Genomic DNA, 13,541 nt, shown 5'->3' on the forward strand with positions numbered 1-13,541 from the left:
ACACTGATCTCTTGGCCACATAGCTGATGCACGTTGGACTGTCCATTAATCACGGTACTCCATTCTGCTTGTTTGTTTCATCTGTTGGCCCCGTTGCTTAGTCAACGCCATTTTACCTGCTGTTGTCGTGTTAGCTGATTAGCTGTTGTTATCTCACCTACTGTTTTAGCTAGCTTTGCCAATTCAACACCTGTGATTACTGTATGCCACGCTGTATGTCTCTCTCAAATATCAATATGCCTTGTATACTGTTGTTCAGGTTAGTTATCATTGTTTTAGTTCACAATGGAGCCCCTAGTTCCACTCTTCATACCCCTGATAACTCCTTTGTCCCACCTCCCACACATGTGGTGACCTCAATCATTACAACCAGCATGTCCAGAGATACAACCTCTCTCATCATCCCCCAGGGCCTGGGCTTACCTCCGCTGTACCCGCACCCCACCATACCCCTGTCTGCGCATTATGCCCTGAATATATTCTACCATGCCCAGAAACCTGCTCCTCTTATTCTCTGTCCCCAACGCTCTAGGCGACCAGTTTTGATAGCCTTTAGCCGCACTCTCATACTACTCCTTCTCTGTTCCGCGGGTGATGTGGGGGTAAATCCAGGCCCTGCATGTCCCCAGGCACCCTCATTTGTTGACTTCTGTGATCGAAAAAAGCCTTGGTTTCATGCATGTCAACATCACAAGCCTCCTCCCTAAGTTTGTTTTACTCACTGCTTTAGCACACTCTGCTAACCCTGATGTCCTTGCTGTGTCTGAATCCTGGTTCAGGAAGTCCACCAAAAATTCAGATTTCCATACCCAACTATAACATCTTCCGTCAAGATAGAACTGCCAAAGGGGGAGGAGTTGCAGTCTTCTGCAGAGATAGCCTGCAAAGTAATGTCATACTTTCCAGGTCCATACCCAAACAGTTCGAACTACTAATTTTGAAAATTACTCTCTCCAGAAATAAGTCTCTCACTGTTGCCGCCTGCTACCGACCCCCCTCAGCTCCCAGCTGTGCCCTGGACACCATTTGTGAATTGATCGCCCCCCATCTAGCTTCAGAGTTTGTTCTGTTAGGTGACCTAAACTGGGATATGCTTAACACCCCGGCAGTCCTACAATCTAAGCTAGATGACCTCAATCTCACACAAATCATCAAGGAACCCACCAGGTACAACCCTAACTCTGTAAACAAGGGCACCCTCATAGACGTCATCCTGACCAACTGGCCCTCCAAATACACCTCCGCTGTCTTCAACCAGGATCTCAGCGATCACTGCCTCATTGCCTGTATCCGCTACGGAGCCGCAGTCAAACGACCACCCCTCATCACTGTCAAACGCTCCCTAAAACACTTCTGTGAGTGTTGTAGGCCGACGAGACGGCCTACAGGGAGGAGGTGAGGGCCCTCGGAGTGTGGTGTCAGGAAAATAACCTCACACTCAACGTCAACAAAACTAAGGAGATGATTGTGGACTTCAGGAAACAGCAGAGGGAACACCCCCCTATCCACATCGATGGAACAGTAGTGGAGAGGGTAGCAAGTTTTAAGTTCCTCGGCATACACATCACAGACAAACTGAATTGGTCCACTCACACTGACAGCGTCGTGAAGAAGGCGCAGCAGCGCCTCTTCAACCTCAGGAGGCTGAAGAAATTCGGCTTGTCACCAAAAGCACTCACAAACTTCTACAGATGCACAATCGAGAGCATCCTGGCGGGCTGTATCACCGCCTGGTACGGCAACTGCTCCGCCCTCAACCGTAAGGCTCTCCAGAGGGTAGTGAGGTCTGCACAACGCATCACCGGGGCAAACTACCTGCCCTCCAGGACACCTACACCACCCGATGTTACAGGAAGGCCATAAAGATCATCAAGGACATCAACCACCCGAACCACTGCCTGTTCACCCCGCTATCATCCAGAAGGCGAGGTCAGTACAGGTGCATCAAAGCTGGGACCGAGAGACTGAAAAACAGCTTCTATCTCAAGGCCATCAGACTGTTAAACAGCCACCACTAACATTGAGTGGCTGTTGCCAACACACTGTCATTGACACTGACCCAACTCCAGCCACTTAATAATGGGAATTGATGGGAAATGATGTAAATATATCACTAGCCACTTTAAACAATGCTACCTTATATAATGTTACTTACCCTACATTATTCATCTCATATGCATACGTATATACTGTACTGTACATCATCGACTGCATCCTTATGTAATACATGTATCACTAGCCACTTTAACTATGCCACTTTGTTTACTTTGTCTACATACTCATCTCATATGTATATACTGTACTCGATACCATCTACTGTATGCTGCTCTGTACCATCACTCATTCATATATCCTTATGTACATATTCTTTATCCCCTTACACTGTGTATAAGAGAGTAGTTTTGGAATTGTTAGTTAGATTACTTGTTGGTTATCACTGCATTGTCGGAACTAGAAGCACAAGCATTTCGCTACACTCGCATTAACATCTGCTAACCATGTGTATGTGACAAATACAATTTGATTTGATTTGATTTGAGCAGGCCTTCCTAATCGACCTGGCCCGGGTATCCTGGAAGGATATTGACCTCATCCCGTCAGTTGAGGATGCCTGGTCATTCTTTAAAAGTACCTTCCTCTCCATTTTAGATAAGCATGCTCCGTTCAAAAAGTGCAGAACCAAGAACAGATACAGCCCTTGGTTCACTCCAGACCTGACTGCCCTCGACCAGCACAAAAACATCCTGTGGCGGACTGCAATAGCATCGAATAGTCCCCGTGATATGCAACTGTTCAGGGAAGTCAGGAACCAATACACGCAGTCAGTCAGGAAAGCTAAGGCCAGCTTCTTCAGGCAGAAGTTTGCATCCTGTAGCTCCAACTCCAAAAAGTTCTGGGACACTGTGAAGTCCATGGAGAACAAGAGCACCTCCTCCCAGCTGCCCACTGCACTGAGGCTAGGTAACACGGTCACCACCGATAAATCCATGATTATCGAAAACTTCAATAAGCATTTCTCAACGGCTGGCCATGCCTTCCGCCTGGCTACTCCAACCTCGGCCAACAGCTCCACCCCCCCGCAGCTCCTCGCCCAAGCCTCTCCAGGTTCTCCTTTACCCAAATCCAGATAGCAGATGTTCTGAAAGAGCTCCAAAACCTGGACCCATACAAATCAGCTGGGCTTGACAATCTGGACCCTCTATTTCTGAAACTATCCGCCGCCATTGTCGCAACCCCTATTACCAGCCTGTTCAACCTCTCTTTCATATCGTCCGAGATCCCCAAGGATTGGAAAGCTGCCGCAGTCATCCCCCTCTTCAAAGGGGAGACACCCTGGACCCAAACTGTTACAGACCTATATCCATCCTGCCCTGCCTATCTAAGGTCTTCAAAGCCAAGTCAACAAACAGGTCACTGACCATCTCGAATCCCACCGTACCTTCTCCGCTGTGCAATCTGGTTTCCGAGCCGGTCACGGGTGCACCTCAGCCACACTCAAGGTACTAAACGATATCATAACCACCATCGATAAAAGACAGTACTGTGCAGCCGTCTTCATCGACCTTGCCAAGGCCTTCGACTCTGTCAATCACCATATTCTTATCGGCAGACTCAGTAGCCTCGGTTTTTCGGATGACTGCCTTGCCTGGTTCACCAATTACTTTGCAGACAGAGTTCAGTGTGTCAAATCGGAGGGCATGCTGTCTGGTCCTCTGGCAGTCTCTATGGGGGTGCCACAGGGTTCAATTCTCGGGCCGACTCTTTTCTCTGTATATATCAATGATGTTGCTCTTGCTGCGGGCGATTCCCTGATCCACCTCTACGCAGACGACACCATTCTATATACTTTCGGCCCGTCATTGGACACTGTGCTATCTAACCTCCAAACGAGCTTCAATGCCATACAACACTCCTTCCGTGGCCTCCAACTGCTCTTAAACGCTAGTAAAACCAAATGCATGCTTTTCAACCGATCGCTGCCTGCACCCGCATGCCCGACTAGCATCACCACCCTGGATGGTTCCGACCTTGAATATGTGGACATCTATAAGTACCTAGGTGTCTGGCTAGACTGCAAACTCTCCTTCCAGACTCATATCAAACATCTCCAATCGAAAAGAAAATCAAATCAAGAGTCGGCTTTCTATTCCGCAACAAAGCCTCCTTCACTCACGCCGCCAAGCTTACCCTAGTAAAACTGACTATCCTACCGATCCTCGACTTCGGCGATGTCATCTACAAAATGGCTTCCAACACTCTACTCAGCAAACTGGATGCAGTCTATCACAGTGCCATCCGTTTTGTCACCAAAGCACCTTATACCACCCACCACTGCGACTTGTATGCTCTAGTCGGCTGGCCCTCGCTACATATTCGTCGCCAGACCCACTGGCTCCAGGTCATCTACAAGTCCATGCTAGGTAAAGCTCCGCCTTATCTCAGTTCACTGGTCACGATGGCAACACCCATCCGTAGCACGCGCTCCAGCAGGTGTATCTCACTGATCATCCCTAAAGCAAACACCTCATTCGGCCGCGTTTCGTTCCAGTACTCTGCTGCCTGTGACTGGAACGAATTGCAAAAATCGCTGAAGTTGGAGACTTTTATCTCCCTCACCAACTTCAAACATCAGCTATCTGAGCAGCTAACCGATCGCTGCAGCTGTACATAGTCTATTGGTAAATAGCCCACCCATTTTCACCTACCTCATCCCCATACTGTTTTTATTTATTTACTCTTCTGCTCTTTTGTACACCAATATCTCTACCTGTACATGACCATCTGATCATTTATCACTCCAGTGTTAATCTGCAAAATTGTAATTATTCGCCTACCTCATGCCTTTTGCACACATTGTATATAGACTCCCCCCCCTTTTTTTCTCTACTGTGTTATTGACTTGTTAATTGTTTACTCCATGTGTAACTCTGTGTTGTCTGTTCACACTGCTATGCTTTATCTTGGCCAGGTCGCAGTTGCAAATGAGAACTTGTTCTCAACTAGCCTACCTGGTTAAATAAAGGTGAAATAAAAATAAATTTAAAAAATGTCGACCGCATTATCTACCAAGGGAATTCTCTTCAATTATAATCACAGCCGTATATATTCCCCCCCAAGCAGACACATCGATGGCTCTGAACGAACTTTATTTGACTCTTTGCAAACTGGAATCCATATATCCGGAGGCTGCATTCATTGTAGCTGGGGATTTTAACAAGGCTAATCTGAAAACAAGACTCCCTAAATTTTATCAGCATATTGATTGCGCAACCAGGGCTGGAAAAACCTTGGATCCTTGCTATTCCAACTTCCGCGACGCATATAAGGCCCTGCCCCGCTCTCCTTTCGGAAAAGCTGACCACGACTCCATTTTGTTGATCCCTGCCTACAGACAGAAACTAAAACAAGAAGCTCCCGCGCTGAGGTCTGTTCAACGCTGGTCCGACCAATCTGATTCCACACTCCAAAACTGCTTCCATCACGTGGACTGGGATATGTTTCGTATTGCGTCAGACAACAACATTGAGGAATACGCTAATTCGGTGAGCGAGTTCATTAGAACGTGCTTTGAAAATGTCGTTCCCATAGCAACGATCAAAACATTCCCAAACCAGAAACCGGGGATTGATGGCAGCATTCGCGTGAAACTGAAAGCACGAACCACTGCTTTTAATTGGGGCAAGGTGACCGGAAACATGACCGAATACAAAGTGTAACTATTCCCTCCGCAAGGCAATCAAACAAGCTAAGCATCAGTATAGAGACAAAGTAGAATCTCAATTCAATGGCTCAGACACAAGAGGTATGTGGCAGGGTCTACAGTCAATCACGGATTACAAAAGGAAAACCAGCCCCGTCACGAACCAGGATGTCTTGCTCCCAGGCAGACTAAATATATTTTTTGCCCACTTTGAGGACAATACAGTGCCACTGACACGGCCCGCAACTAAAACATGTGGACTCCCCTTCACTGCAGCCGACGTGAGGAAAACATTTAAACGTGTCAACCCTCGCAAGGCTGCAGGCCCAGACGGCATCCCCAGCCACGCCCTCAGAGCATGCGCAGACCAGCTGGCTGGTGTGTTTACGGACATATTCAATCAATCCCTATCCCAGTCTGTTGTTCCCACATGCTTCAAGAGGGCCACCATTGTTCCTGTTCCCAAGAAAGCTAAGGTAACTGAGCTAAACGACTACCGCCCCGTAGCACTCACTTCCGTCATCATGAAGTGCTTTGAGATACCATATCACCTCCACCCTACCTGACACCCTAGACCCACTCCAATTTGCTTACCGCCCAAATAGGTCCACAGACGATGCAATCTCAACCACACTGCCCTAACCCATCTGGACAAGAGGAATACCTATGTGAGAATGCTGTTCATCGACTACAGCTCGGCATTTAACACCATAGTGCCCTTCAAGCTCGTCATCAAGCTCGAGACCCTGGGTCTCGACCCCGCCCTGTGCAACTGGGTACTGGACTTCCTGACGGGCCGCCCCCAGGTGGTGAGGGTAGGCAACAACATCTCCACCCCGCTGATCCTCAACACTGGGGCCCCACAAGGGTGCGTTCTGAGCCCTCTCCTGTACTCCCTGTTCACCCACGACTGCGTGGCCACGCACGCCTCCAACTCAATCATCAAGTTTGCGGACGACACAACAGTGGTAGGCTTGATTACCAACAACGACGAGACGGCCTACAGGGAGGAGGTGAGGGCCCTCGGAGTGTGGTGTCAGGAAAATAACCTCACACTCAATGTCAACAAAACTAAGGAGATGATTGTGGACTTCAGGAAACAGCAGAGGGAACACCCCCCTATCCACATCGATGGAACAGTAGTGGAGAGGGTAGTAAGTTTTAAGTTCCTCGGTGTACACATCACAAATCAAATCAAATCAAATTTATTTATATAGCCCTTTGTACATCAGCTGATATCTCAAAGTGCTGTACAGAAACCCAGCCTAAAACCCCAAACAGCAAACAATGCAGGTGTAAAAGCACGGTGGCTAGGAAAAACTCCATAGAAAGGCCAAAACCTAGGAAGAAACCTAGAGAGGAACCAGGCTATGTGGGGTGGCCAGTCCTCTTCTGGCTGTGCCGGGTAGAGATTATAACAGAACATGACCAAGATGTTCAACTGTTCATAAATGACCAGCATGGTCGAATAATAATAAGGCAGAACAGTTGAAACTGGAGCAGCAGCAGTCAGGTGGACTGGGGACAGCAAGGAGTCATCATGTCAGGTAGTCCTGGGGCACGGTCCTAGGGCTCAGGTCCTCCGAGAGAGAGAAAGAAAGAGAGAATTAGAGAGAGCATATGTGGGGTGGCCAGTCCTCTTCTGGCTGATTATAACAGAACGTGGCCAAGATGTTCAAATGTTCATAAATGACCAGCAAGACAAACTGATTTGGTCCACCCACACAGACAGCATCTGGAAGAAGGCGCAGCAGCGCCTCTTCAACCTCAGGAGGCTGAAGAAATTCGGCTTGTCACCAAAAGCACTCACAAACTTCTACAGATGCACAATCGAGAGCATCCTGTCGGGCTGTATCACCGCCTGGTACGGCAACTGCTCCGCCCACAACCGTAAGGCTCTCCAGAGGGTAGTGAGGTCTGCACAACGCATCACCGGGGGCAAACTACCTGCCCTCCAGGACACCTACACCACCCGATGTCACAGGAAGGCCATAAAGATCATCAAGGACAACAACCACCCGAGCCACTGCCTGTTCACCCCGCTATCATCCAGAAGGCAAGGTCAGTACAGGTGCATCAAAGCTGGGACCGAGAGACTGAAAAACAGCTTCTATCTCAAGGCCATCAGACTGTTAAACAGCCACCACTAACATTGAGTGGCTGCTGCCAACACACTGACTCAACTCCAGCCACTTTAATAATGGGAAATGATGTAAAATATATCACTAGCCACTTTAAACAATGCTACCTAATATAATGTTTACATACCCTACATTATTCATCTCATATGTATACGTATATACTGTACTCTATATAATCTACTGCATCTTTATGTAATACATGTATCACTAGCCACTTTAACTATGCCAATTTGTTTACATACTCATCTCATATGTATATACTGCACTCAATACCATCTACTGTATCTTGCCTATGCCGCTCTGTACCATCACTCATTCATATATCTTTATGTACATATTCTTTATCCCCTTACACTTGTGTCTATAAGGTAGTAGTTTTGGAATTGTTAGCTAGATTACTTGTTGGTTATTACTGCATTGTCGGAACTAGAAGCACAAGCATTTCGCTACACTCGCATTAACATCTGCTAACCATGTGTATGTGACAAATAAAATTTGATTTGAATTATGTTAGCAAAGCTGAAAACTGTTGTTCTGATTAAAGAAGCAATAAAACTGTCCTTCTTTAGATTAGTTGAGTATCTGGAGCATCAGCATTTGTGGGTTCGATTACAGGCTCAAAATGTCCAGAAACAAAGAACTTTGTTCTGAAACTCGTCAGTATATTCTTGTTCTGAGAAATGAAGGCTATTCCATGTGAGAAATTGCAAAGAAACTGAAGATCTTGTGCAACGCTGTGTACTACTCCCTTCACAGAACAGAGCAAACTGGTGCTAACCAGAACAGAAAGAGGAGTAGGATGCCTCGGTGTACAACCGAGCAAGAGGACAAGTACATTAGTGTCTAGTTTGAGAAACAGATGCCTCACAAGTCCTCAACTGGCAGCTTCATTAAATAGTACCCGCAAAACACCAGTCTCAACTTCAACAGTGAAGAGGCGACTCCGGGATGCTGGCCTTCTAAGCAGATTTGCAAAGAAAAAGACACCAATAAGAAGAAAAGACTTACTTGGGCCAAGAAACACGAGCAATGGACATAAGAACGGTGGAAATCTGTTTGGTCTGATGAGTCCAAATTAGAGATTTTTGGTTTCAACTGCTGTGTCTTTGTAAGATGAAGACTAAGTGAACGGATGATCTCTGCATGTGTGGTTCCCACCGTGAAGCATGGAGGAGGAGGTGATGGTGTGGGGGTGCTTTGCTGGTGACACGGTCTGTGATTTATTTAGAATTCAAGGCACACTTAACCAGCATGGCTACCACAGCATTCAGCAGCGATACACCATCCCATCTGATTTGTGCTTAGTGGGACTATCATTTATTTTTCAACAGGACAATGACTCAAAACACACCTCAAGGCTGTGTAAGGGCTATTTGACCAATAAGGAGAGTGATGGAGGGCTGCATCAGATGACCTGGCCTCCACAATCACCCGACCTCAACTCAATTGAGATGGTTTGGGATGAGTTGGACCGCAGAGTGAAGGAAAAGCAGTCAACAAGTTCTCTTGTTCAAGACTGTTGGAAAAGCATTCCAGATGAAGCTGGTTGAGAAAATGCCAAGAATGTGCAAAGCTGTCATCAAGGCAAAGGGTGGCTACTTTGAAGAATCTAAAATCTATTTTTATATTTGTTTAACAGTTTTTTGGTTACTACATGATTCTATATGTGTTATTTCATAGTTTTGATGTCTTCACTAATATTCTACAATGTAGAAAATAGTACAAATAAAGAAAAACCCTTGAATGAGTAGGTGTGTCCAAACTTTTGACCGGTACTGTATATATAACTTCTAAGTTATAAAATGGATGCAGCAACTACAGATTGCTCTTTTAAGTCTATCAAAAGTGTACGAGTTTGAGCATGTGTCCATAACATGCTGACCAGACCGGACACATCGTGTGCGTGAGCGTCACAAAATAAATGTAGAAATCCATGTTATTCAATTATTGCACCCACACTGCCTGCGCGAGCCAATGAGAGTCTGCGATGCCAAGGGCTAAAATAGAACTCCTTTCTATTTCTGACGCAGATCGCGCTGAAAGTCCTGCCTCTCCCATCTCCTCATTGGTTTATAGAAGCAGGTACCCACGTGCCATCTCCTCATTGGTTATAGCCATGTGGGTGATTGAAAGACGAACTGTTTTGCCGGTCGTCATGGTAATACTATGAAAGTTTAGATGCCGATCACCATATAAGTTCAAAGATGAAAAAGCCTGGAAGGAGGAGAGATGACTTGAAATGATTCGGTTGGCCGTTTTATGTGTGGATTAATTGTCGGAGTTGAGGACCTTGTGCATTTCAGGTAAAGTAATAACTCAATGTTTATATGCCAGGACAATTTAGCTAGCAACAGCAAGCTAGCTAAGTAGGACAAATTAGCTAGCAAGTTCACACTAACTAGCTAAATTGCCATACATGTTTAATGCTTTTCGACCTGTCCCCAAATTAATGTCATTGGTTCAGAGTTTATTTTGATATTTTAACCTGCGTGTCGTGATCGCGTTTGGTGTGGGGGGACAAAATACATTTCTGCACTATAGCGCACGATGGTGCGCACGCGCAGCCGGTTTGGGTTCCGAGTTAGGCCTATGTATAATTGTTTTTATCAGCATGAATTAGATTGAGCAATAAAAGCCCCACTTTTATTTCATAGGCTGGGATCCGCACAATGCAGCTGTTGCAAAAGCGTATTTTTCAATGGCTGTCCACTGGTTTCAAAAACAATGATTGAGAGGCAGCTTAAACTTCTTGAATTCAACCATTATTGGGTTGAAATATACATTTAGATTTGTTAACAGCCATCCACAACAACCACAATCCGTGAGGCACAAATAGCTAAATGAGAGAGCAGCAGTGTGATTCACATCAATGCACTATGTAGATATCAATAATAAGTGATATCCGTATCACCATAGTCTACACTACTACTGTCATCCTTACCACCAAGCGTTTATTCAAATTGGATCATCTTTGGATGCCGGCAGCAGTCGCACTATTGGAAGACATAGCTTGCACTGTAGCCTACAAAAGCATATTCCTGCTCTTTTCCCTGGATCCATTAAACCCATTTAGTGTGTCATCATAGTGGTCTCTGACTTGTGGTCAGACTCGCTAATTTGGAACAAACTTAAACTTTCACCTTTTTTCAATGCTGATTTGAATGTCATTGAGAAAACAGAGGAGTGTCAGAGGAGTTTCTGAATTTAAAAGTAATTGTCAAAGAGATCAACTAGTTTTTCAGAAGTATCTGTAATCTGATAACAATATTTTTGCTGGTAATGTAACGGATTTTTTGGATTCCCTTACATGTAATCCGTTACTCCCCAACCCTGGTAGCCAGTTCAGATGCTGGAGGGGTTCACCAACACAGCTGATATAACTTAGAGGATTTAGGGAGAAGGGGAGAGAGGGATGAAGTGAAGGAGAGAGACTGTTATTGAGAAAATAAGGTAGAGACAGGGTTCAACAGGAATCTGTGTGTGTGGCCTCAACTGGTGTCCACACTAAGTGGCTACAGAGTACTTTATGCTGAATAACGTGTAGTTTTAGAAATAATGAAGTGTCTTACTATTCTCCATGGTTGGCCCTCTTGCCTATTCTTTGAAGGTGGAAGGAGCAACAGTTGTACACCTGAGCCTGCTTACTGCACAACACAATCCATAAATTGTTCTAAATGTTTTTCAATATGGGTGAATTAAAATAGCCTGTTTTTTTTTTTTTACAGACATCACACCCTCACAACCTAAACACCCTAACATGAGAAGTAGAAATCAAAGGGAGAGAAACTGTGAATTAAATAAATGCAGTTGCTATTAAATAAATTCATATGTAAGTAGATGGAAGAACACTCTTATTGCAATGTGGGTGGCTCTTAAAAGAGCCTTTGGTTCTGCATAGTGTAGTCTATGGTGTTGCCAGGGAACAGCACCCTCTTCGAAGAAGATCTCCCGCACACAGATTGCCTCTCTTGCTGCGTTGTTGGACCCCATCCTTGAAACATCCTGCAGAGTAGCAGATTCTCCTCTGGCACACGGCGGCGAGCTGCAAATCCACTCCTGGTCCTCGTGTCCATCCTCATGAAGTTATGCAGGACACAGGTAGCCTTCACACACCTGAATTCCCCCAAGAGGCAGTCCCGGATGGCCCTGGTCACCCAACCTTGCAGTGCCCTACACGGTAACTTTAGGGAATCGTTTTGAAGGAATATCCAGTTACAAGGCATCTGTAGGAATATGGAAGATAATATCATTATTAGACTTTTACATCACCAGGTCATTGTGGACTACTAAAGTATAATATCCCTCATAAAAAATAATGATAACATTGGATAGATAGATGCATGTGCATGTGTAGCAAGTGACAATAGCACGGATCATATCAAGGATAGCGTCACAAATGAATAAATAAATACTACTTGAAGCTTGATGATGACTTGATCATTTGAAACAGCTGTGTAGTGCTAAGGCAAAACAAAAATGTGCACCCCTTTGAGTTCCCAGGACCAGGACTGAGAACCACTGCTCTTCATTGGGTCCTCTTCATCTGCAGGCATGCTTTCACAGCTCTCTGTATCTGAGGACAGAAAACCCCACAAGAAACAGACTTCATTATACTCAAATTAGACGGCACTGAATATTATGTTACTATTATCTCCGGCCTCACTTCTATGGACTGGAACTACACAAAAGTACCTGTCTTATCCTGAATAACCCACTCTCTCACTTTGACAGTTGGGGCTGCTACCCTTTCACCCTCCTCCATGGCTGTTACCTAGCTACCTACAAATGCATTTAGAGTTTTTGTTTTTACAGTGATAAATACATCAAGATAACTTCATATTAGCTAGCTATCTGGTGATATTTAATTCACTTAGATCGCTATCTATACAGTATGTAAAGTTGGCTAGCTAGCTAGCTACGTTAGCAGCTCATTTGAGTTAGCCTGCACTGTAGCTAGTTAGCTAATAATACATTGTTTTTTTTACATTTTCGAAATGTATTAACTTACTTGAATAGGTTCTCCCAGACATGTGGATGATTGGAAACAGGGCAGCAAAGTTTGTTTGTCACCAGAGCATTTTAGAGGATATTACTATTTACCTGTGAATAAATTCATTAAATGATAATTGGATTAAACTATTTACCCATTTAATAACCAGACCTTAATACAAACTTGGTATGCTGAATTCTTGACCCACAATCGAACGTGCTGCTATATGCTGCCAGCATGCCCACAAGCTAGCCACACAGGGCGGGGCCTAAGCGGTACGCAGCAATTTACCGCGTGCTAGTGTACACGAGCCGTTAAGGGTGCGTTCAAACCAAAACGCATGTCTGGGTTCATAGCTCACTTGCTCCTCTCCGTGGCCTCTCTCTCTACATTCACTGGGTCCTCTTTACATTTACAGGGCTGCTATCCCATTGGTACTTACGACACCCCCTCACCACCCTTAAGCAGACCGGAAGTGTGAAGAAAAAAATTCAATGGTAAACAGCCTGAGTAAGGGTCAAGGCCAGACTGATCCGTGGAGAACGGACCCCAAATTAGAACTGTTCAATGTTGGTCCATGCCCGTGTGGAGTGTGCGGTGACGACCCGTTTTGAGCCCCACATTTTTAGGGGGGGGCTTGCCTATTTAGCATGTTATTTTGGCATTAATACGTGTCACATATCAGTTTGCAAACAATGCAAACAAAAAT

The 13,541-nt window shown here is 45.3% G+C and overlaps 1 long non-coding RNA gene across 1 annotated transcript; it reads right to left on the minus strand.

Annotated features, from left to right (window-relative positions):
- Positions 1-11,255: 11,255 nt before the first annotated feature.
- LOC135573597 (uncharacterized) lies at positions 11,256-13,194 on the minus strand. Its single transcript, XR_010464796.1, has 3 exons — positions 12,851-13,194; positions 12,327-12,415; positions 11,256-12,065 (listed from the first exon to the last, which is right to left on the minus strand). It is a non-coding gene; the product is annotated as an uncharacterized LOC135573597 (long non-coding RNA).
- Between the last annotated feature and the right edge of the window lie 347 nt (positions 13,195-13,541).

Source organism: Oncorhynchus nerka, linkage group LG10 (genome assembly GCF_034236695.1).
Source record: "Oncorhynchus nerka isolate Pitt River linkage group LG10, Oner_Uvic_2.0, whole genome shotgun sequence".
Taxonomy (NCBI): Eukaryota; Metazoa; Chordata; class Actinopteri; order Salmoniformes; family Salmonidae; genus Oncorhynchus; species Oncorhynchus nerka.